The sequence below is a fragment of the Temnothorax longispinosus genome, chromosome 3, assembly GCF_030848805.1.
Source record: "Temnothorax longispinosus isolate EJ_2023e chromosome 3, Tlon_JGU_v1, whole genome shotgun sequence".
In the NCBI taxonomy this organism is placed as follows: domain Eukaryota; kingdom Metazoa; phylum Arthropoda; class Insecta; order Hymenoptera; family Formicidae; genus Temnothorax; species Temnothorax longispinosus.
In genome coordinates, this window is record NC_092360.1 from 7,628,709 (window position 1) to 7,655,705 (window position 26,997).

The following is a 26,997-nucleotide window of genomic DNA, read 5'->3' on the forward strand; positions in this document are numbered from 1 at the left end:
CTGTCAGTGTCAGTTGATTCGCCGCGGTGACTGGTGGTGTCGTAGACGTGTTCACGCTTGAACCTCCTCGTTCTGGTCGTACACGTATACACGGTTTCCCCTTTGCGCGCGTCTTGCCCACGGCCGAGTAAAACGTACGTTTTTCCCGGTTCCTCCGGCGAGCGGGCGCGAGAACGGAGCGGCGGCTCTCGCGACTACACGAGACCGGCCTGCCCGTCGACGCGGACGGGCGGCGAGAGAGAGAGAGAGAGATAGAGAGAGACGACACACGGCTGATTCTCTTCGTATACGGACGCAAACGCGAAAGGCGCCAAGTTCTCTTACGCGACGTGCGATATTCGACTTTCTGGGGTGGCGCAACGAGCTCGATCGGTTCGGGAAACGGCGCGGAACGCCGCGCTCCTCGCTATACTCCACGTTGAACGACGAGTTCTATCGTAAATATACACATCGAGGTGTACGAGAAGAAAACGGGCACACACTTAAGTGCGCGGGCCACCGAGCGGCGTTTATCCGCAATTGAGAGAGGCGTTGATTAAGAAGCGAAACTCTCTCGGACCGGATGTTATTGTCTCTGCGTACCTTGTACGTGACAACACACCCCGACCTCGCGAGAGATCAGTGAAACGTGCCGTGACCTAGTGTCCCGACGACGACAAGGAGCAGAAGGCTTGTACGCATTGTAAGTATCCGACTGTGTTATTAAATCTCGTTCGCCATATGTTAGCCCTTCGTGCTCGTTCCTCGCGAGCTCGGCGACGAGACAGAAGATTTGCGAGAATAAGGAGCGAGAATATAGCCGATTATCACCCTGTCTCCATAGTAGTCCATAGTCGTTCAATTCGTATTTAGAAATTAACGGCGCGAACTTCACGGTGTTCCGTCTCGATTCGAGTCAAGGCAGAATCGTTCCTGATGTGAATTGGCGTTTAGCCAATTGAAAACTCCGAAGTCCCTCGGGAATTCAGAGTGACTTCGGAGTCGCTCTTACTCGGCTCTTTTCGAATTCTCCTTCTTCGCGCTTCGGCTTGAAAAACCCGCCACTCGCATCCCCGTGCGTATACACATCAGTACGCATTCCCATTCGCGTCTCTGCGAGCGATCGCGCTCTTTCTAGAAACGTCGCGGTGCGCGCGCGCACGCGCGCGACCTTTCTCGGATCCTCTCCTGCCTCTCTCGCCGAGTTCAGGCGGAACTTTTTGCGCGACGGGCTCCCCGCGTGATGTCGATGCACCCCCGATGCCGAGGGTAAACGCACCGGTGCGATCGGTCGAGGAACTTCTCCGCGACACGGGATACTAATTAGTAATTAAATATCAATCAATCGCGCTTGCTTTTCAAGTCTCGTCTGCGATCAGCATTTGAATTTCGAACGCTGCTAACTTCACGCGGCATTATGGTAGAGAGGCGGAGATATTGGGATCGTTAATGAATCAACTCTGATAAACGATTTTATTTGACGACTGCGCGCTAATTTACGAATTGCATTCACGGTGGCTTTTCGCAAACGATGTTTACTTGATTTTGTGCAATTGTAAGTGGCGGAAGCGAAGTCGACAGCTGTCCGCTGATGACTATCGATCATTCGCCGCGGCCGGTGCGTCTACTCGAGACATTGTGTGCGAAAATAACTCGTTCTTCCTTGTTCTGGTATAATTATAGGCTAGTGGTTCATTTTGCGCGGTTCACTTTCACTCTGCAATTTAAATTACTTTATGACTACTGCGTTTCTCAAACGCGGAACTGATTAATCCTTGAAAACGCGAAGATTAGAGTAATGCGCCTTTTAACACGTCGAATGTACACCTAATTCTGGTAAAATGATGAACGAATGTAAAAAAGATTTGTTTCCTACTTTCGCGATGATCTCGATGCTAAAATCGAGAAAGTAACAGTAGTAGCGCACAATTCTTTTATTTTCGTGACGCGTGGCTAGTTTTCCAAGATATATTTAAAATTGCAACTCGCGTAAATAAATTCACGTATATATAAAGGGCACAACTTACTGCCGTAAATCTTAAAAAAAATATATATATATAGCGTAAATGATTAATGAGCAGAAACGGGAAATCTCCGGAGATACGCTCTTGATTCGCGGCTCGATTCGTTTTCAACTACAACGTAAGGTGAGGAAATTGAAATTACGAGCGCCGCGCAATTATGTCATTGTGTACACGTGATACTCTGAGGAATCGACTGTTTTGCGGGAATAGATTAGTAGTCAAGGTCGGGATATCTTGCTTGCAACAAATCGCGACATACACAGATATACTCGCGCGCACGCAACGCACGGTCGGATCGCCGCGCCGCCGCGCGCCGGCACGAATGCCTTAATGTACGTACGTTACGTTAATTCATCCGTTACGTGCGATCACGCGCGAGCGGTATATTAAAAGCCGCCGCCGACTTGTTTACCGTGTCTTTAACGAGCAGTCTTGGCAATATGGTGAAATAATTATTACGTCGCGGCGCGAAAAGCGCGAAGGGAACGGGGGAGAATATCGGGATTACGCAAAGCAGATCAGCGGGCGTCTATCGAATTGTCCGATTTATTTGCGCGTGAAAACGATACATCGATACATATGAAAAGGAAATATATATGCGATAAATGTTTATGCCTTTCTGCGATATATCCGTTTATGGCGTGTATAATGGAGAGCGAAAGCGGTTTTATCTCGAAGCTTTATTCCATTGCGATATTTAAATCCAGCGGGAGTGATAAAGCACGCGCGAGAAATATTTGAAATTTTATATACGCTCCACTCTCGGTAGTGCAACAACGAGCGTATTTTCGCGTATACGGGAAGTTTCTATGACTTAACAGTTAATCGTCTGAATAAAATGACTAATGACAAGCTGGCAAAACAAGCTCCGTCTCACGATCTTAGCATTAGCACGGATTAAATTACATTGTGCTGCATTTCCGCTTGCAGTGCGCTCCTCGAGACGAAGAAAGAAAGAAATAGAGAAAGAGAAAGAGAGAGAGAGAGAGAGAGAGATACGGCCGATGTTTCGTCGGCGCGAAAGATAATTTTTCCGCGCTTGCGAAAGCGACGGTCATTTCTCATTTCACCTTTCGATCGCGGCGGATGATGTCAGATGATGTCGCGAAAGCGGTCGAGCAATAAGACATTGACTACGTTTGCACGGCGGCTTGATGTAATCCGGTTTAATAACTCTACCGCATACTATCCGATCCAAAATTTTTCTTCCTTTGATCATAATGATCGTTTAGATATGAGCCTTTTCGATATTTAAACTACAACTTTTGATATACAAAATATATAATAAAGATTGTTTCAAATGTTTAGAGTATCAAAATAGGTTCATATTTAAATGATCGTTATATTCGTTATGATGAAAAGAAGACAAATTTTGGATCGGATAGAGTATACGGTATAGTGACCAAACCGGATTACAAGTCGCCGTGTAAACATGGTCGTTCCCTAACAAATTGATTTATTCGATGTGCCACGTGCTATTCGAGGCAGACTCCAAAATACCAGAATATTCCCGAAATACTACCCGAATACCTAAGTAGTGACATCACCCTAATCGCGCGTCGGAAACGTCGAGCTAAAGATAAACTCGCTCGCAAGGGGTCAAGGTATTTTCCTCGTTTTCTTCTTTTCCCCCTCTTTCTTTTCAGAGTTTCGCGAATGCCAGCCGAACGGCGCGAGTGGAATAATTCGCGCGGGGAAATTATTACGCCAGACGGGTTTCGGAACGCTCGTTCGGCTCCCCCCGTCCGCACGATCTTGCCTCTTAATCGTTTTAACATTGTTCGCACGAAGATAGATAATCCGCCGATTTATGTCAGCTGTTTGAGGGAGGTGTCAATGGAATCTTAAGCAGATTTGCCAAGACCCTAATACGCGGCGCGATGCGACGCGTGTGCAAATAACGCGCTCACCGTTGTTGATTACACAGCCAACAGGTTGTTTCTTTACTCGCGCAAGAACAAAAGCTCGTTTAACTCGAGTGACGTGCCATGCGTTTGTTCGTTGGCGGGTGCGCGACACCTACGGATCTCCGTGCAGCTGCGTGCTCGCCTCGCGGGAGCGAAAACTTGTTTGTCTTAATTACTTGTTTGCATATTGCGATCATAATTAATATTGGAACAGTTTAACAACCGATTGCTAGATAGGAGGCTGGAAAACAGTATTCGAAGACTCGTATAAAAATTATTTTACGTATAGAGATACGACATTTTTTATTACATCTACGAATCTACATTCATAAATCAACCACTAATTAATCGTAAATCGTATCTTTTTATTTATTTTATTATTTCCTAAATTTCCAGACAATTTTTATAATAGCGTTATTAGCGCTGATGGAAATGAGCTCTAATTAGGACATTTTTATTTTTTCCGAGTAGCAAATCGATCTGATAACAACGCGATAATTTCACCACGTCGCTAATGTATAAATAAATAAATAAACTAGCTGTCGATGAGCAACACGCATTATTGAATCTTTATTTAAATATATGCATTGTGTTGCGAACCAAAGCAAAGAGAGCGCATTTATTCGCTAAATATTGAAACGTTGAATGTACGCAAATGCGCTGTAGCCATGTACCGTTATTGTATTGTCGCATTCATCCTATTTGTTGCGATATACTGTATTTGACGAACAAACGCGTCCGCGGAACCGGCTTTATTCCGGTCGCGCTGTATTATGATTCCTATTAAAGAGCGATAGCGAGATACCAATGTGTTACGTATGCGAAAACAGAAAGAGCGAAGAAAAAAAAAGGAGAGAAAGAGAGAGGAAGAGAGATACGACGTACACGTGCGTCGAGAGATCGTGTTATAATCTCTCGGTTGAATTTTTTGATCCCGCATCCTTTCACTCACTCGGCGGCCACTTCCTCCTTTCTTCGCGAATCTCCTCGCGGGATCGCAATATGATGCATTCCTGACGTTTTCCTGACCCTGCTTCTCACCCGAATTTCCGGTCGAAGATATCGCGCTCGTGGCTCGCAAGCGTAACGACGCGCGACGTACACGACACGCGTTGGATCCGTGTTATCGCGCGCTCCGTATAGAGAGATACCTTTCACTCAATTCGATCTACCACCCAATTTCCGCCTTCGGTATGCCAGGCAGTTCTTTTCGCATTGTAACGACGCATCGGCAAATCGTCGCGATTATTGATTTTCTTTTCGTCGACACACAATGGTGCGCCCGCCGTCTATTTCGAACGTGACGTGCTCGTCAGTCGACCGGGGGGAGGGATAGTAATCTTCATAGTAATCACTTAAACGACCCGATCCCGCCTTTCACTCCCGCGAGTACTTCCTCCTTTCTTTCGGGATTTTTTCACACTCCGCCATTCTCCGCTTGCGCGAAGTTTTTTTTCGAGTTTCCGGTGTACGTTAACCAATTAAATTACGGCGCCGCCCATGTAAAGTCATAAATATAGTTCGCTCGCGCTAAACTTCTGTGTTGGAATGGTCTTTATAGGTGTTACAGCAGATGGCTTTTAACGGTAATGTGACAGTTTGTTTCTCGAGCCCATATTTTCTCACGATATTGCGACACGATAAACGTCAAACGAATTTATCTGCTCGATTTTAATTTATTTACGTTTACAGGCTGATAACGCAATATGGGAACAACTTGCAACATTGTCATTTCCTTGCATTACATTGATTAATGCTAATTTTCTCTTCTATAATTCTCTTTTTGCTGTTACTTTTTTCGAATTGCACTTCTCGGTATCTGAGAGTACTTCTTTTACGGGACTTCATGAATTTCATCTCACGTATCGGTTAACGTAAAGTGACCCTAAATATGTCGATACGACAATAACCAGGAGTTTATTGGGACATTAAACTTCACGTACCACTTCTTCCTCTCTTTGTCATTCTCTCACGTTATATCTCGCATCTTTATCGAGTGTAGAATCTTGCGCGCGATTTGTGTCGCATCTCCATCAACGCAGAAGACACACAACCCGTAAAAATCCCGAAAGAGAATCGGCCGATATGTCACGAAGCGAGAAGCGACGACTTTCTTCCGAAGTTTCGCACCGAAATCGCGTTGAAACCTGTCGCGCAATCGTCGCTTTATTCGCGGAAAGGTCAAGAGGTCTGCCAATATTTTCCAAGATGGACAACTTTACGACTGGTGTATCTCCGCGTGACGACGCTGACGGTATTTATTCCTACACTTATGCAGTAAATTCGCGTAATTCGACGTTACATTCGCGGCATGTCGTTTTTATCGGCCCGTCAATTTTCCGCCAGCCGCGCGCATCCACGCGCGGAACTTGCGTTTTTATAAATCGGCGTTAAAATCTCGAGGAAATCGCGGCGGGCTGGCGCGCCGCGTTTCCTCGCGGTGCCATCCGCTTAATCACTAATCGAACTTCGAACTTTCGAAACGTACTTTGCACTCGAATTTATCGGTGTTTTTGTAACTAATGCGTGACGATTAAACGTGATACGTGACGGTAATTTACAAGATTGTTGACAATGCAATATACTACGTTTTTTTCAGTTGTCTAAAATAGCTAATTATGAAAACATTAAAGTTTTATTAAAATCGAATACAAATCCAGATCGGATTTCGGTTAAAGAAGAAGAGAAAGGGAAATCTGGGGCGCCTTTGTGTATCGTCTTTTTTACACATATCATTTCACGTCTCGTTCGCGACCGAGATTCAGTAGCCGCAGCATCTTCCCCGCGTTTCTCTTATTCATAATTCCAACACCCGTTATTCATCATTATTAATAGATCAGCCATGCGCCGGCGCGCATAACCTTTCTCCTGCATATTAAGCTTAATAAATCCGACGCGGCAGGCGACAATGCTCACGGCGAGTGTTCCAGAACGGCCGATTATATTACGCCAAACAATGGTACGAGATGTCCGTTTGATCAAGCGGGTCATTTGTTGCTACGCCGCGCCGCGCGGCTGTATATTGACGTAGGCGTATGTTTCCGAAATTGATCCACGTAACTTGTCTTGCCCGGATTACACCGTGTAGCCGAAGAAGTTAGGTGTACATATAAAAAAGCAAACTGGATCATTTCGGAAAGCAAAAAAAATATTTTACAAAGCTCCACATAGAGTCGACTTGTTGAAAGAAATGCTTCCCAATGTTCCTTTACCGCCATCGCCAATTACGGCAATTACAACTCGTTAGGGTACTTGGATCGAAGCAGCAAGTTACTATAAGAACTAAGAAGCATTTTTTGGAAATAAGATCTGTCATTGAGGCTTTGCCAAATGATTCCGCCGCTATTAAAACAGCTAAGAAACTATTTAAGTCGACAAAGATCCAGGAAGAGTTTGAATTGATTCATACAAATTTCGAATGCCTGGTGATTGCAATTAAAAAACTAGAAAATCAGACTCTTCCTATACTCGACGCAATCAACGAAGTACAAAATATTCAGAATATGATTTCTGCATCTGACGGAATTAGATTATGGATTTAAAAAAGATTGTTCACAGTTCTGAGAAAAAATGAAGTTCTCATCATTAATTGTTTTCATAATTTATAATTAATTAATTTACATTTAAAGAAATATTTAAAGTACTTTTAGTAGTTAGTTAATACCTTTTGCTTTCTCATAGAGGAAGCTTTGTTTTCGTGAATTTCGTATATGAACCTTTGATTGCGTATAAAGTTGAGCCTAGTCAATCAAATTTAAAACGAAGAGATTGGTTTTTGAGTTTTTGATGCCAATATGTTCACAGTGTTCTAAAATGTCAAAATATCGCATTAAAATCGCATGTCCGTATGTATGTATGTGCAGATTTGATGTCCGTGGTTGCTCTAACTTTCGTAAATATTGAGATATCGGGCTGTTTTTTTTTTTATCGATAGAGTATCATTCAAGGAAGGTTGGTATTTAATTTGGCAATGATCGGTAAAGGGGTTCTTTTTTTTTAATTTAAAAAAGAAAATAAGTTAAGATTCTCCACGCTTAGTTACACCAGAACCACGAACGAGGACGTGGTGGAGAGCCGGTTCCATTTGCCTTTTTTTTTTAGTTTTTGTTTTTATTTTTTTGTTTTTATTTTTTTAAACTTTATTTTTATTTTTTTTTTAATTTTCCCGTCTTTTATTATTTTTATTTTTATTTTTAAAGATATATTATATTTTAATTTATTTTTAACATTTATTTTTCTGAAATTAAAAGTAAATAGGAATATTTCTTTAAATGTAAATTAATTAATTATAAATTATGAAAACAGTTTACTATAAGAAGGTGTTTTAGATTTTGAAATTTAAAACTTCTTCTATTAGACGATAAAATGGATTTATATTTTGAAAAACTTCGTTCCACGTCACATGAAGTAAGTGGGGCATACTTGAAAATAGGAGGAATACGTTCTACATCTGTCACAAACTGTTGGTATCCTTCATTTTTTTTAAGAACTGTAACCAATCTTTTTTTAATACATAATTTAATTTCATCAGATGCAGAAATTATGTTCTGAAGTTATGTTTCTCGAAAATATCAGCCGCGATCTGCGATTGTGCAACGGCTCTATTTGCAACATGTGCCGATTCCCCGTGACTGGATGTCATCGCTTTTATTATCCTCGCGAATACCTTCGTCCCATATTTAAATCCGCGCGAATATGCGCCACTGTAAGTTAATAAGCAAATATTCTAACAATCTCTTTCACAAGGTGAATGAAATACCTATTAAAATCGAAATTGATTTAACGTAAAAGGGACATGGCCGAATCTTAATGTGGGAAAGAAAACATTAAGTAAAGTTGGGCTGATATATTAAGATTTAATGCCTTTAATAAAATTTTATCGTGTCGCGTGGATTATTAATTGGACAAGTCCCGGGAATTCGCAGACATTCCAGTCGCAAGTATTAATTTCGACACATAATCCTGTCGTCTTTGATCTCTCGTTCCCCCTGTGTTTACCTTTTATTTCGATAATTCCAAACAACTTGTACACGAGATATCGTTCGGCTTGTTGAAGGTCAGGTTTCGGAATTCGTATGATTGAGTGGTTGTTGAGTAAGGAGACGGTTATAGTAAATGCGTAGAGCCTGATGAAAATTCATACGTGACCTCGTTGGATTCGAATTTTGCAAATTTAGATAGCTATGTATGTAACATAACTGTAAACTGTAAACCGAATTGTTTTAAATTCTTAAGATTACTCCGGCATTCAATATGCGCGCATTAAATTCCTGTTTAAACGCGAACTAACCGGAAAGTCTAGCAAAACACGTAATATATCTTCGAAACTGAGAACTCGGTTTGCCAGAAACAAAAACGGTATCTTAATTAACCGAATCAAATTGACTCTGTTGCATTAATTACTTACATGTCGGACATTATATTAAGATACAATTAAGATACAATGAACGAGACCGCCGAGCTGGCGACTTCGACGAAAGTAGGATGAGATATAGAACGACGCGGTTATAAAGGGTTAATTCTTTCTAGGTCGTTTCAGCGTGCGTTGTGAGTAAGACGTATTCGCTACTGTGTATTTACCGTGGTAAGCCCACGTTCGCATTGTTGCAAAACGGGCGCGCGTGCGCACGTCTTCCTTGACATTAAAATGTACACTTACATGCGTTCCATCGTGAAAGCGTAATATCCTCCCGCCCACCGTTCTCTCTTTCTTCTTCCCTGATCATCTTCCCTCGCCGTTCTTCTATCTTTCTTCTTCCTCCTTATCGTTCGTAATCGCTATACAATGTGGGCGGCGACGAGTCAAGTGCGCCCTTCGGCATTATGAAAAATTATTCCGTTATTCGCCGTCATTGCCAAATTACGATGGCAAATAAACGCAATAAGCACTCGTAGTTTTAAATATACGCACTTTTATATTTAGTAGGAGAGAATCAGAAGTAAAAGTAAATAAAGGATACACGTACGTTACCAGAATTTATTACAACGGAATATCCTTCTTTATTTTCTTTATTTATTACTTTAAGAATTACGATACGGATAATAAAATAATATTACGAAATATTATAAATAATGGAAAATATTATGAAATAATTATCAATATTCGTATTGAGCAACGACACGTTTTGCCGCGTGCATTTGCAAATCGAACGCGTTGCCTAATTTTGCATTCTTCTTTCGTCACTCTCGCGCGCTCTCATGTTTCTTTTTCCTTGATTTCGCATGACTTCGTATAAACTGGTTCGCGTCTTCTCATTCTCACGTATACGAGTCGAGTGTTTTATCGGTGCGAGTGCACCGCGCTCAAGTTACGTTGACCGACGCATTTTTGCAGAACGGCCTCTTTTTGCCTCTTCAGGCAAAGGACGGTTGAACAGCTTAACGTTGATTTATTACCTCCGAAGCCTGTTCTCACAGATTTTTCACCTAAAGCTTAATTACCGAGCTATTTAAGATTGCACATTCAGAAATGGTGAAAATGCCAATTAAATTTTTGTTTATGGGAGATTGTCAATTCCAAGCGGACGGAAGATCGATCTCTGGCAATTGTCCCGGAGCAACACGCGCATATTTATCATGGCACCTATCGACGTCCGTTTTGATGCATTACTCGCCGGACATACAATGTCGCGCATTGCGGCATTTTCTTTATCTTGCCCGCGATCGAATGTTATTAATGGAATAAGGCGTACACCTTGCACGCTTCTTGTTTACGATCGCAACGTTTTTCTTTCATTCCCGCGATGTTACACGGCGTTTAATGCGTCACATCTGCGGCGATCTCCCTTTTATTTTCCATGGTCGAATATCATACGTTCGCTGTCCATTGGGTCAAGTGCGGATACGAGTATCATTACGCATATATTTCGTCGATATTTATTTTCTTTCATTATTCGCACAAAGTGTGGTATCGCCACACATTCTCATTCGTTCCCGTTGGCTTTTTGTTCGCTTCTTTGCGAACCACTATTCGGTCATGCAACCACGCCTTCTTGTTTTATATCCGTTTTATATCCGTTGCTCCGCCTGTCGTGTCCCTTGTTATTTTTTATCACTCAAAACTTTATTTTCTGATCCTCTCTTCTTAGTGCACCAACAGGATGATTGCCTCCATGCGTTACTCGAATAAAACAAGACGTCGCCGTATCCGGTTCGAACAAAATACTTTCACAAATTGTGCCAAAACCTTGAGTTGATATAATATATGCAGATTAATAAAATAATAACAGTGACGTTCTGTTATTAATTTTATTGGCCTTAACTAGTTTGAACGTTTACGATGTTTAATTGATCATTAATTAAATTAATTGACCCAATTAAGTTTCCATCTATGAAAATATTCATTATGATATAGAGATATATAAACGTATATTATATGATACGTAACGTACGTCTTATCGGAAAAGATTATAGTCTTTATATTCGAATTACTTTCTGCGCCATTAACTGAAGAACTAAAGTTAGAATCGTTTGTTACGCAATATAAATGCGGTTATTAAGTACCGCCTAGCGTAGTTATAAAATAATTATGAAGAATATTGCTGTTGACATCGAGTATAATTTTTGCTGATAAATATTCGCGCGCGCGAGATTTTTTATCGAGAGGTTCATGACGGACGATGTTTAACCAACCGTCTAATTTTATAATAGACCTTTAACCGTTTATGTTATTACGATAATATTTTTACGATAATTGGCGTAATCTTGGTATAAATACTATATGCTTCTACATAATCTTTATTTTACTTGGCATTTACAGCTAAATTCCTTATCTATACGTCGCATGCGATCCAAACTCTACTCAAGATATAGAAGCATTCATGCACGCAAATTGCGTCTCACCATAATTAACATTCATGGTATGGTATTAATTAATCATGCAACACGCGATCCTTAGGATCAAATGCGAAATAGAATATCGTGATATTCAATATTATATCCTTCAAAAGATTTTATTCTTTTCAAGTCTTTTCTGATAAGTTTAGTTTGAATATTTTCTAGCGTAAGCGTTGATTTCAAATCTCGTCTATTTATTTATTTTACTTGTTAGCTTACTCTGCTGTTAAAAGATCCTGACTGCCAAGAAGCAGTTGTAGTCTTTTTTTTTTGAAAGGCAATTTTTTTTACCGTAATTAGATTCACCTTTTAATATAATTCTATTCGATCAATGCGTATATAATCGTGATGTATACCAGCGAGATACTATTAGTATCTTTCACGGATCGTTCACGTTAATAAAGCTTGAGAGAAAATTAGCTATAGCAATTGTAGTCATGCCAATTGAGAGCAAATACATGGCTTTCGCGATCAGTTCCGGCAGACATTTTCACTTCGGCTGTAGCGAACATAGCGGAAATCAATCTTCAGGAGCGGTAGAAAGCTATAGGCTTTTCGAACTATTGTCTTTCGACGTTTCATCTCGTTATACTTGTACACTCGATGAGTCTGTGTGTACTCATATGAGTGGCTCATATCTACATCATCGTATAATTTTGTTACGATAGATTCTTGGAATGATTCCAAAATGTCGAGGTTAAATAGTAACTACTTAATCGAAAGGTGTTCAAAACTGGTAAATCAAGTTGGCGAAGGTCGTTTGTTGAAAGAAAATATCTTAATTTCTCCTACTCTGTAGATTATATCTCATAATGAAATGGAAAAGATATAAAGATAATTATGGTTCGTTGCCTGAAATGAATTTAATTTGAGAAAACTGATGTCATTTGCATAAATTTGCATAAATGCGTCAATAAACGTCAATTTAACTCGACAGAAATTTACGCTCATTTAAAATTTGCACAATCGGCGATTCACTGCTGAGTCTTTCCGTCTCCAAATCGACAAATCTGCAATGCAACGCTCTATGGTCCGAGACACCCTGTATATTTGGAGCGCCCGCGTTGAAGTAAGACGTAAAGCCGTGCGTGTGCACGGGCGTTCGAAACAGGTGACGGCCGTCTAAGGTAAAAGTGCATAATTAATGTTCGTCTAAATACGGCGGGCGAAAGACTTTACCTCGGGCGCTCTGACTTCGTCGTGCGGCCAATTAGAGGCCGGCGAATGTCGGGCGTGGCGAAAAACGGCCCCGAAAGTGGTCAGGCTGAATTGCGTTACCGCAAATATATTTTCTCCTTCGCTCCCTCTCTTCCTCTCTCTCTTTCTCTCTCTCTCTCTCTCTCTCTCCGTTCCGCTCCTGTCACTTCGCGCCTTCCATCTTATATCTTCTTTCTCGATCAACTCTCTACCCGGCCTTGATGCCCAGTTATTTTTCTTTAACCGTCACGATTTCGCCATCGACGATGATCACGTGTCTCACGCGTGTAAAACATGTCTCCTCCTCGCATTTATGCATTTCTTCTTTTTTTCCTCTTTTCCTTTCCGTAACGCAGAATTGGAGCGTGCATCGTGGTACGGTCGGTGGAAGCCAGCTCCAGAATTATATGGAAAGGCAGAAGTAAGAATGTTCTTTTGCGAAGCTTGAAATCGACTTTGCCTTGACGGCAATAAGAATTGCGGGCGAGTATTAAAGTTATATTGTTTCGAGCAATTTTTAAATATACAAAAATATGGCGTAATATGACGGTTCAAGTTATCAAGATATTATAATTACAAAATTTTTAAAGTGTTATTACTGATAATGTACAGATATTCCTATTAACTTTTCTACAACTTTTCTACAACTTTTTTACTATTGACTTCAACGAAGGATACTCGATTATACATATACGTCCGGATATGTGTAATATGAAATTTATTAATATAAACACAGCGTGCCACTACTCATAGCGTATTATTACGGTGTCCGTCGTAGCGAAATGTTGGCGTGCGTTAAAGGGGGTAATACATAATATACATATGTGTAACGTAATAAATCCCGCAAAATTACATATTATAAAGCGATATTGCGTAAGGTATAATACATGAAATTAAGAGCTACTTGAAATTCACCAATCGGCTCATATGACTTGAGATAACCAATTTGAAGTACAACCCTAAGTTAAAGACGCAACGATTTCCCCAGATATATCTGCATTTAAATAAAATTATATCAATCGTGAATAGGAAGTCGGCAAAAATGTATACTACGCAGAACTTAGATGTTGAATGTAGAAGTCATAGAAGTCGTGCTCGTTTAACAGTCTTCGTAGCCTTTTGTACGGCCGGTGCGCGGCGGTTCGTAGCTTCGCTGTAAGATTCGCAGAGAAGTGGAGCGTTGCGAGCTGATCGATAAACGTCGCCGCGCGAACCGCCGCGCCGAGCGACGGTTTCGCCGATCACAGTCCGCTTCGTTCTCTCGACGTCACCGCGCTTTAAATGCCGAGAACGCTCCGGTTTAGCCCTGCAAAAGGAACGTGTGGCTGGTTTTCAAGGTTTGCCGGCACGTACCAGGACGTGGTATGCACGTGGAAACGCTCGTACTAGCACTGAGCAATAACCGATCTCGTTATGATTGGCAAATCGAGTGCGTGAGCGTTGCTTCGCATGCTGCAGCGTTTTCTCCTCGGTCGCGTAGTTTTTTTCTCTTCCTCTTCCCGCTCTGTCCGCGTTATTTTTCTCTCGTCGTGCTACGTGACGGAAGGCTTTATCTATTTTTCTTTTGAATCCATAAAGCGTAAGCAACAGATATTAGCTTTACTTTGCGTCTTCTTTCAGTTATTAAAATAAAATGAAAAACTATAACGTAAAATAGAAACCTGATTTTACGAAATCTTTTCGCACGCTTAAGCGTTCGCATAATTAACTCTTAAAAATTTCTTCCGAGAACAGATTCCCTTTGAATTCGCCGGGAATTGTTTAAAATCACGTTGCGGTCCGAGAAGAGAGCCCCGCGCCTCTTTCCCGCCGAGATGAACAGAAATTCCTCGACGGATCAAGCGGCGTTCGCGCTCTCACCTGCTTGCGCGGCGCGTCGTTAAAGTGTTACTGTCCCTTTCTGCATCTATTTTACGGTTATTTCGCAAGCGTCGCGGGTTGCGTCACGAAGCGCGCGCGCGCGCACGATTGCAGCGCGTTCCCCTCGCTGTTGAAATCCGCGCGCGAGACCGCTCGAGCGTCTGGGAAATTCGTTTCGATCAGGCCGAGCCAGGGCAGGCGGCCGACCGCGCGGAAAGACGCCGAGCTCAAGAGATCGCGTTCTCTCTTGGCCACTCGTAGGAGGAGCGGTCGCGTCTCTGTCAAGGCCCTCCGCGTATATTCTTATCGAGGTGTCCCACATCGGTGGATCCGCGAGGTCGTACTACCCGCGGATGGCGACGCCGATCTATGATCGCTCATCGTGAAAGTCGCGCGACTCGGAATGCGAAAGGAATGCGATACGCGTAACGCGAACGTCCGATTAGACGAAAAAGCCTTTCCCTGAGACTGGGTAACGCCGAAAATTAATTTTTCACTGAATCGACTTTTCCGTAGAGCCTCAGAAATGGCGTGTAAACTTCTGCTCAGCGAAGAACGTAGCCAACACGTTTATATAAAGTCAATTAATAAGCTTGCCTTTTATTTTGTACTTCGGTTCGATATAATTCCTGTATTATACATTTTGATATTGAATATCATATATGTAATTCGTTCGTTTATCGTAGTTATATGAGTTTTTGACGTCAACAACGGACGTAAAACAATGATGTCGTTCTTATCAGTGCTATTTTTGTAACACACTGATCGGCGCGATCCTTTTATTATACATGTGCAGCGGAGCTCCATTTGTCAGTGTCCGGTTTATCGGCGTGACGTCGACTCGAGCTGAACTTCCTCAACGATGTTGTCAGGCATTTGATGATACCTGTCTCGGTCATCTGTTTCATAGATCAAAGGTCGGTCACTCTTGCTTAAATTAAACCTATAAAGATTTAATCTATATACACGGGAATGCACTGATCGTTATATGATGGATTTATCAGTTTTGTTATCTTTACTCACGTTTTATCGGTTAATCCTACATGCGATTTTTGTAAGCAAAAAGCTTGAAAATTAACAGATACTGCTAAAAGCAAAGATATAAATCTTTGAATATACACGGAAAAAAATAATATTGCATTACATCTAATTGGAAATCCTGTTAATACAATAACAATATTAATGAAACAGTTATTTGTTTTATTAAAACAAAAATATTAACGTATTAAATTAACAAGATTATTTCCAATTACACTAATGCTGTTATTTATATACATTATTTTTTACCGTGTGCTTATGCATTATGAGGAAAATTTTAGCTGAAAAATTGTTTGCAAAAATATTGCAGAACTATTTAGTAATACTGATAATACGTTAATTGGGCATTGTGTCATTCACATTAGACTCATTAAAAGTTAGCGTATAAATGTTTAATTAATGATCCGCGTCTTGCCAATCTTAATGGAGCTGAAAAATAAACATTCGTTGTAGTATCAAACGTAACTGCAAACGTAACAACAAAATGCTGTAACATCTGGAAAGAATCGCCTATTTTAAATGACAATGTTTCGTTTGAGAAGCTTATGGGGAAGGAGAGATCTCGTGCTCTGTTTCACATTTTTACCTTGTATTTAGCATACGTAATAAGAATATACATCGCTTTATATGTATCGAAAATTTTAAAGAACGCTATACAGGCTCCTTCCTTTGCCTACGGATTCAATTCTATTGTACGGATATCCATTGCCCATTTATTTGCTCGTTACAAACGTAGCGATTGAATTCGTATCGCGAGGCGGTGAGAGTGCAATGATTCGCGCGTTCTCAACAGCTCGGACGCTCGGAGAACGTCGAATCGCCGAGATCCATTTTCACTCTCGCTTATTGCTTAAGCGTGATCGAGTGAGAACTCTAGGAACAAAGAATATCGGCTCTTATCTGAAGTGCGATAAAAAACTTGACGTATCTTTTGTCGTTGCCTCCGAAATAGAATCTCTTCGAATAAGATATAGTAGCATGTACGCGGAAGACTGAAAAAAGTGTTTACAATTTCCTGAGCTGAAATTATCGCCAAATTAATTGTCAAATTCGGTGCAATTTATTTTGTATGGCAAGTATATTGGTAAAATAATCGAATAAAAGTAAGTAGAATGATTCTATTTATATCGAATGGCGTGGAAATACGTTTCGACGTCACGCATTGAAATAAAATACAAGAGGAGTATATACAAATATATACGCGGGTTGCGCACCGATATGTCTTTTGATGTGGTCGGATTCTTTATCAGGTTTCTCACTCACGTTCTTACATCCCATTGTACCTTGTGCATGAAGAGGTATCGGAGGGCTATATTTATCCGCTCCAAACCTTCGTTTCTTTGGTGTTGTACGGAGTATCGCGCAGCGCCGCAACCGTATAATCTGAGCTCGCAGCGTGGCGACCGTGATGATAATAAATAAATGGCGACGGAGATAGGCGCGAAGAAATGGACCACGGGACGCGGCCAAGTGATAAAACCTCTTTCCCCCGTATCGTTTTCGAGCGGATTTGTAGGCGGAACCCCGCTCGCGCGCGTCCGCAAATAAGTCGGCGCGTTGCCTATTATAGATACGCGATTACGTCCATTATGCAGCGCGAGTGTCCGTCGCAAAAAGTGATCCTCGTCGGGTTATATAAAACGAGTTTATTCGTACTGACGTGGCGCTATAACTGCTGTGTTAACATTGTCTTCATGCATTATTGAAAAATCTCCGCAACTCATAGACCGTAGAGTTAGATTTCGATAACAGCGCCGATGATTAATCGCGAGTGCGATAATTAAATGCCGGCGTGGCATCGCGTGGTTGCGTAAAACGTCGTGGATGCGCTGACTCTGTCCGTCCGCGGCGCGGACTTTATCGTGATACTCTGTTTTTCCTTTACTTGATCCCCGTAAGGAGAGAACTAATCTACAAGCTTGACGACAAATTCGCGACGCCTTTATAAAACCCATCGTGGCTTAACGTGAGAAAATACCGTTTCGACACGACGGACGACATTGTTCTACACTTCGCACTCTCATTCGCAGGTGAAACGCACCTACTCATCGAGTGTTGACTCTGCGTGCACGCCACTCATTAACTACTCTTACGAGTCAACGAGTCCCGAGAGAAGCTATTAACCTCTCGCGAGGATACAACGTAAATGTCAAATCTCTCGAAAATTATTACATGATCGTCGGTGATAAATGTAACGTTAACGAGCAGATTCGATTTGTTTCGACTGCTCGATGCCGCTTATTCGATTCTTTATATTTTTTTTGCTGGAAAAACACCACAAATTTAATGCACGAATTAAATTTACAAATTTAATGTAAATTAATATTACATGTATAAATTTAAAATGTATAATACACAGAATTTTATTCCACAAGGACACTGTTATTGAATTCTCATTGACATAATTACTCCGTGTTATTTATCTAAAGTTATAAATACATGTATATATTTATGCATATTACGTAACTTGGCAAATTTATAGAATGTTTACACATTTAAATGAAACAGCGGCGATTAATTAAAAAATCCTGTTCTACGCAAGCATTTCAACATTTGTCAACATGAACGATACATTCCGCGTTAAACATTTTTGGAAGCGTGAAAATGGCCTCGTGATATTATTTAACGCTTTCACGCTTGCAACGTATCACCGGTGACAAAAACAGTCGTTGTGCAAACGTTAAACGGCAGTGAAAGTATTAAGTAAGTTGTTGATGTTTCTTAATTCCGTCTAATCATAAATAATTGTTTCTCGCTTTTTCGACGTCTACAATTTTACAATCGTGGTTTATGAAACGATTTTATAAAACCAGTCGGGATCGATTTTATTATATCGGATTATATGGAAATGGCGAACGCGCGCTCGGATCTCGCGTTAGTTTTATGTCCCGTATCTTTCTCGCCGATAGAGCCGGAGATATTTCACGCAGGCACGACCCGCGATTGGCTCCACAGGAACATTCACTCGCATTGGATTGTTTCTGTTGGCAATCAAACGTCAGCTCGTAGCGTAAGAACAAACGAAAAGTAAAATCGAGAAAATTCCGAAGCTTTATGAGGGAACGTTATAAAAAATGATAGGGGTCTATTGAACCAGATATAAGTCGGTCATTACAAGCATCACAAGCGCGTTTGTTACGCAATTACAAAAAAATTGTTTTTAAATACCGCGATCGGTGAGCAAATATTGAACCACTAAAATCTGTCAATTATAATCGTGTCTTTTTTACACCAATGAAATGTAAACTTGGACTAAGGGAACTTGGCCTTCGAACTATTGTCCGATCAAAATTAATCATCAACATATATAATTATTAAGTCATTTATTACCATTATCATTGCACCGGTTTTTATTACTTAAATATCTCCTAACAATTTATTAAAGTATACTTAAATTTATGATTTAAAAAAGAGGTCAGATGTAACACATGGCATTAAAAAACGTTACAAATAAGTTAAAAAAAACCTTTTGTCATACTCATTATTGTTTGGTCTCGCGGAATTTTTAACTTTTCGAATAATCTCAGTATTTTCCATTCTGTACTTTCTACTCATTATTTCTCTCTTTGATATGCTTTTAATGCGTCGCATAAAATGTCGAATTACACTTCTTTTTAATGATAATTCTAAGCAGCTAGGAAGAATTGCGTTTGAAACAGTGCGGAATGCGAATAAAAGAGGATTATAGGCAGTCAGTCACAATGTACCATTGTAGCACGCTCTGGAACGTGCGGCATTATATTCTCTTACTTCCAGATTCGCGATATTTACCTCCCATTCAAAAACTCGAATCAAATCCACAACATTTTTTTAAAAACGGACCATGTCAATAACAGCGCGCGAACAGAAACGCATTTGTTCTTTTTAATCTTGAAAGAGAGAAAATTCTTTTAAGTGTTTCATCTTTTAGTTTTAATGTGTCGATATCCTGATGAGAATAAAATCATTTATTTCATATAATAATATATTATATGAAATATAATTGAACTTTCTAAAATTGAGTAAATAAAATTTCTCAGTTACACGATTTCAATTATAGATTTTGATCTTCGAGATACCGTTACAAATCAAAAGTCACGTCGATTCGACGCAATAGTTGCATAATAAAAGATCGCCGTAACAGGATTAAGGATTAACATTCACATACATATCGTATCCTCGTGTGTCAAATGAAATTATCAAGTCTCTTTCTCTCTTAATATCGAAAGCGAAGCGAGTGGAGCCGCCGCCGTCGCCGCGAGGCGAAGGGGAGATCCACTTCCTGGTTGCTATAACGTTCGCTTTCTTTGTTTCGTTTGAGAGCGAAATCTGTGTGCGAGGCGGGAAAAAGACCGGCTCGCGCGCGCGCGCGCGCGCGCGCGCATTCGAGCGCTCATCGCGTGAAAGTACGAGCCTAGTTTATCTGACCGACAATGTTGCAGTAGGTATTACGGGGCTGCGCGCCAAGCGCCAGAACCCGATGCTTACCGCGAACGTGACCTTTTTCTGGTATTTAGAATAGCCAAGGCATTTGCAGAAGACGCTCCGCCGGCGCTCTCTTGCCGCGCGAATCAATCTTCCATGGCATTCTTTCCCAGGATGGCATTAATGACAATAATGACAGCGATGACAGAAGGAGCGACGTGCCGCTGCCATGCCGTCGCGCTCGTCCTCGCGAAATTCTCTCGCCGCTTGACGCTCTCGGTGTTTACCTCCTCGTGCGATTACGCCTTTGGCACGCTGCCTTGTTCGCGAACAAAATCGAGCGTTAGTTCACGCCGCGAATACCTAATGATTTCGCGAACGCGGGGAATTAACTTAATATACATGTTTCACTGTCCTCTGTTAATTTTCAACGTTTGGTCGACGCTCCGACGAATCGATATCGTTATGAATGAGAGAGTCGCGCACGTAACAAAGTCATGCTGCAATGCAAATAATGTAAGAGAGTTTTGTTCGAGATAATTGAGCAATTATATTCGTATCGGCCTGTGTACAGGCTATTATCAAGATTCGCGGTCGGTTGCATAAGCGCTCGTAACGTGGTTTGTCATGACTCGACTGGTGATGCGATACTCGATATGTTGTCATTAATGTCATTCAGTCGAGCCACGTAAAAACTAAGGGTTTTTTTCCTCGTTTGCCGCCCCTCCCCCCTAAGAAATGTACGTACATTGTCAGTAAGGTAGTATAATGAAGAAATGCTCAAATAAAAGCGTTATCATTTATTAACAGAAGCGAATACGTCTTTATTTTACGTAATTATCGGAAAATGTAACTATATAAAAATATGAAATATAATACAAATATAAAATTTTTAGCTTATGAATCTTTTCGTTATGTAAATGTATTTTTATAATCTTACGAACGGTGCTACGTTAATCCGAAAATCCCGCAAATTTCAACTTATTCTATTCCGAATCTCCGCAAGTTCGCACGTTGTTCTGATACAATTTGCATTGAAAAAAAAAAAGTTAAAGCTGTTACAAGGATAGAGAGAAGCCTCTCTCTCACGTATTGAACGGAGAAGTTTCGCATGTAGAGTCGCTATACCGCCGCTAAAGGCTATAGAACATAGGTCGCGCGACGTAATGGTCGAAATAAAAAAAAATATATCACAGTAGAAACGGGTCGCGAGCGTGCGATTTCGAGTGCACGATCGATCGACAAATTGATAACGACGCGAAGCTATGCTAATGGACAAATCGTTGTCGTTCGTGGGATTCCGATTCCCGACGGTATCTCGCGCAACTCGTATCGTCGACAAACCGGCGGGTTCGCGTGCCGCGCCGAGGACGTGCATTCACGTAAGTCTCCGATAGCTTTTGTGCAACGTTGCTACGTGCGTCGTAATGATCACCGGAGCTAATTAGGTTGAGCTCCCGGAGTGTTTTAATTCCGATCGGCTTTAGTTAGCTCCATTTTTGGCGACGTTACTGTTCGTTTATTTAGCCATTTCGGACTAATGGACAGCAGGCACGGCCCGTGAGTGAGTTACGAACGAGTTTTTTCTTTCTTTCCTGCGGCTCCGATAAGAGAACAACGTGTACTTATGATAAATTGTTGCGAAGCGTTGTGCGTGATTGACTCGACTGCGTCACTCTTCTACAACTATATGTATCAGTAAATATTTATCAGTAAAAATAATGCATGCTCTTAGAACGAGGAGACTTGTGTCGACGAGTTTAGTGCAACGGCATACGCATTTCTGAGATACCTAACATCTATTTTGAAATGTGGTATTATATATTTTATGTCCAATCAAGAATTCCGAAACTTTTGTATTTATAAACATATTTACGGAGCAGCTGTTGTGAATTTACATTATAGTTTCCCGACCGCGTGTTTGTCGAATACAAACGATTTCGTAAGTTGCCTCAATTGTTTTCAATCGGCTTCGCCAATAACGGGTTTCTGCATGCCCGTAATTATTTCTTGACGAAAATTACAAGATTATAATTGACTGCAATATGTTAATGCTTGATTGAATGTTTTACGTGCCTAAGTTGGGGTAAAGTCTGTGAACATATATGTACAAAATTTTATTGCCTAGTTTTTCTATAAATATATTTTTCTGTAAACAATTATTATTTATTCAATTAATTTTATAAAAAATTTTGTGTTACTTTTTGGTTAATTATTGAACAACGTAAAACATTATTTGCAAAGTGACAATATTTAATATCCTGAAAATAATAGACAATAGATAATATTTTCAAAAATATACGGGAAACAAATGATGTTATAGTTATAGTAACAGTATTAGCTAACAGAAATCTAATTGAAAATAATCTTGTTAATTTAATGCTGTTAACTAATGCTGTTAATACAACGCATAATTTTTGTTCTGCATAGCTTCATCTATTGACACAAGTACACAGTTTCGATTACATTGAAAAGATGTTATTTGATTCGTGTATCAATATGTTAAAAGTTAAAGTGCAGCATTCGACATAATAGAGTCGCACGATCTTTTATTACGCGCATCGTGCTACTTGTTGAAGATCGAGGCTGTTGCACCAGAGGTCGTACATCGAAATCGTCCCGTCACGTACGATGACAAGCAAAATGAAACTCAAGGAGTCGCCTTTCACGGAGGTGTTTACGGTAGTGGAACAAGACGTCGTCTTACTTTGACACGTTGTTTACGGGGCAGGCAATCTGATTCTGTTACGGCTACGCTTCGTAGTTTGAATGAAACTTAACTGATTACTGCTTTTACGTTTTAAGGTGCATTTTCAATCATAATGCGCAATATACTTCACCGTCTTTATAACTTGACGCAGTTATACCGACAAACAATGAGATAATAATTCTACTAATTTAGAAATAGACATATAAGTTTAGAAAATACGATTAAAAAATTTTTTTAATGTAAAATGAAATAAAATATCTATTTATATAATATTACGTCAAATATGCAATAATAATATTACAAAATTTGTTGGATCACGTAATGTTTACTTTACTTAATAACTAATTATAGGATACGTGTATTATCGCTGATAAATAATGATTAACTTGTTTTATATATTAATCTATAAAAATATATTCTGTAATACATTCTGTATTCCAGTCTATAATAATTGCAGAAAGTTAGATAATTTATAAAAAAATCACTGTTTTTGGAAGGATTTGACATACATTTTGCATGTCGTTCACGTTATCATGACGTCGAATTATGCAACTAAAACAAACGCGATAAACGCGAGCGATTCAAAATATGCAGATTATGTCGGCGCACAAGAAACGCCGTTATCATGTTAGACGTACCCTATAATGTTCCTTGCAATTATACGCATTTTACATTTCGGCACGTCGCTTGGCGCCGCGGCACAATTCGGTTACGCTTATATAGCCAGGATAAATTGGGGGGGGGGGAGAGTAAATTGCACGGGTCTCGCAGGATCCATAAAGCCGTCACAATTTCGCGCGACGGCGGTGATTTTTGCACGTATTTTACAAGACGGTCGCGGCGAAGGTTGCACCGTGCAAAATGGCGCCGTGCTTCGATTGTTACCGAAAGTTTCCTGATGGCAGACTACCACGAGATACACGGGAAGCGAGTAGCAAGAGAGATATAGAGAAAGAGAGAAAAACCAAAAGAAGTCTCGGGGACGGAAGTAGCTTTTGTCTCTGAGCCAGCTTTCATCCTGTTGCATTTAGAGATTCCACGATGCACGTGCACCGGGTGCCATTGTTTCACTTCGGGACTTCCTCGTTGCCAGAAACACGTTTGTGTCTCTCGCCTCGGTGCCGCAGCGTCGCTTTATTGCGACGTTACGTTTCCACCATTAGTCATCTCCCCACCAGCAAAATTGGGCTATTACCAATTCGCGCGTGTGCGTGCCTCGTGTTCGTTTAAAAGGAAGCAACCGAAGGAAGACATATGTGTGCGTGATTCCAACACAAATTTGCATGAAATAATTTATTATTCCCGTTATTTCTTGATTGAGGAACGATAATAACGGTAATAACGATAATATTTCGAATGAAAGGAAACACACTTTGATCAGTGCATATTTTTGTAAAATAATACATTATTATCAATCGTTTTATCAAAATATGTTATCATTAAACAGAGATATTTAACTTTCTTCTTCTTATAAAAAAAGTGCACGAGTGACTGTGAATGCCTTTGGCAGTCCTGAAGATGAATATTGGAAAGACTTCCAGTGAAAATTACTATGATTAATGTTGCTTTGACTTGAAGAAACTGAAATGATATTACGTAACTTTCAGGAAGAATATTAGACATCGTCTGGTGGAAAAAAAAACACAGAAATACTGTATTCAAATGTTGAATTTAAATGTAAATTTTACTTCGAAAAAGATTTCTAGTAAATAACAATCAGTCCATTTTACGAAGAGATAATTTTCTGCATAAATTATACGGATAAGAATTCAAATTTCCCCTTTCTCTCTCTCTCTCTCTCTCTCTCTCTCTCTCTCTCTCTTTCCCCTCCCTCTCCTTTAGTTAGAAATTATGCTTTACACATTATACGTACATTGTTTCTTAACGGCATAAATCTTGCGACATTTATTTTACGCCACGTTTGTTTTGTGCCACGTCGAAACTTATTGCCCACGACTAGTCGTCGGTTTTTTTTTCTTTCTGGATACCGATTGCCAAGCTCGCTTGGACGGAAGTCTGATAATCGCATATGCGTCAACAACATTCATGCGCTTGTGTGCGCCGCAGTTACGCAAGCTGAAGTTTTCAACCGTAGAGACTGGACCTCCGGATAACTACGAGGCTTCGGGCTAAATCGATAATCAAATATACATGTTTGCGGCCGTTTCTTACATCGCGCTGATCGGATAAATAGTGACGCACGAGTATTTTAATTAGAAGTTCTCTCCATTGATGCTTTCTTGCCAAGTCGTTTAAGAACTATGTTTAAAAAAATCCACAAGCTACTGTGTAATTTACAGTCGTCAATTTGTATATCCTGCGAAAATTGTTAGATAATAATTTAAATGACAAATAATGTAGCAGTAATGAACTTTATGCGTTTAACGATTCACGCCGCGATATTTGCGTTTCTTTCGGGAAGTTATAATCGCGATTGACTATACCAAGTAATGTGGCTATTTGAATATTGTCAATAAAAGTCTACATCAGGGAGTTTTTTTTTCACATGAAATATTATGCAATGAAGATTTCGAATTCGCAGAATCTTTATTACGTGATACAATCGTGACTATATCAATTCTATATTGGGATTTTTCATGTCTCGACGAGGTTTTTTTCTCAGCGAGACGACACGTTTTTATGAATGACGGATATCTTCCGAGTATACGAGTATATGGTGTGTTCCGATTATCGTGGATTCTTTGATACTTACTCATAATCGGCCGGCACTCTTTCCGCTTTAACTTTAAAGATCGAAGTCCCTAACGCAGACGTGACACCAAACGACATAGGAGGTTGATGCGCGTCGGAGTATTCCGATACGCGACGATTTTCGCCCACTGCGTTTACGGATTGGCTCGTGGAACAGATGGAGGACGCGCTACGATAATTTTAGACATTAGCGACATTTCCGTGTGTGTCAGTGGGTCACCTTATCTCGTGAGAACGCGTTTTCTCGCGGTGCACACACAGAACGTGTGATCGAACGACCCTCCGAAACGGAGGAGGTGTCAACCGTGAAGAAATGCCGAAGCGTGTGCATGTGTGACGAGCGAAAAGCGGTCGATGATCCGCAGGAATGTTCCACAGACCCTTTTGCTGTAGCTTCTCGGTGTCTGTCACAGAATTCCATCCGACGCGAAAACAGAGCGGAATCAAGTATCCTCTCGCATTTTCGGGATTTATGTTTGTCACGAAATTCCATCCGACGTGAAAACGAAGCGGAATCGAGCACCCTCTCGCATTTTCGAGGTTTATGTTACAGCGTATTCTTAATTCATAAGGTAACACTTCCGGAGAGAAACTCGTTGAAATTGTATTCTTACTTTGCTCTACTCGTAACATTACGTTTGAATATTTTACAAGTATCTGTTTAGCAGATTGGGAGTTTCTACTTCTTAAAGAAATTGTTTAAAGGGAAAGATAGAGAAGCGCAGAAGAGCTTAGGGTACTGTTAATCTCTAAGAAGAGAGATAATAGTACTTAAAAGATCACAGATATCAGCCGAGATTAAATATTAATCTACCGATCATAGTCCGGTCTAACTTTATGATTTCGCACTATCGTTAATCACATAATAAGTTGCAGTATAATGAATAAAGTTCTATCTTTCATGCGCGATACCGCCGTTTGTTATCACAGAAAATTATCGTCGAATTGAAAGTTTTACTGCTGACTAATTGCTATTTCCAATGGAAATAGCAATTAATCAGCAGTAACTTGAAGGTACATATCACACTGTGGACAACGCTCGATTTTAAAAACATGAATCTCAGACCAGTGCACTTTCAATTCTTCATCCGAAATTATTCCAATAATTGGAACAATTTAAGCAATAAAAAGTGAATCTTTTGTCTACGTGCATCGATCGGACGAGCGGGTATTATTCCACGCGCGGACTTGATTGTGAAATTAATTTGCGTGTACCTAATGAGCTCGGCCGCAAAAAATTGCGGCTTATTTTATAGTTTGTTTGCCAGACGTCAGTCGTTAGCCAGGCGCTTCGTGAATGTAAATTTATCCGGTTGGGTAATATACGCGC

The 26,997-nt window shown here is 40.4% G+C and overlaps 1 protein-coding gene across 2 annotated transcripts in view; it reads left to right on the forward strand.

The window, feature by feature from the left end:
- Positions 1-26,997, forward strand: part of LOC139809286 (terminal nucleotidyltransferase 5C) — a 118,366-nt gene that overhangs the window by 56,055 nt on the left and 35,314 nt on the right. Inside the window, exon 1 of one of the 2 annotated variants that reach the window (XM_071772061.1) lies at positions 9-682. The exons of the other annotated variant lie outside the window; for it this stretch is intronic. The gene's annotated coding sequence lies outside the window, so the exon portion shown is untranslated. Of the gene's footprint in view, positions 1-8; positions 683-26,997 lie in introns of those variants that run through there. 2 annotated transcript variants of the gene reach the window in all.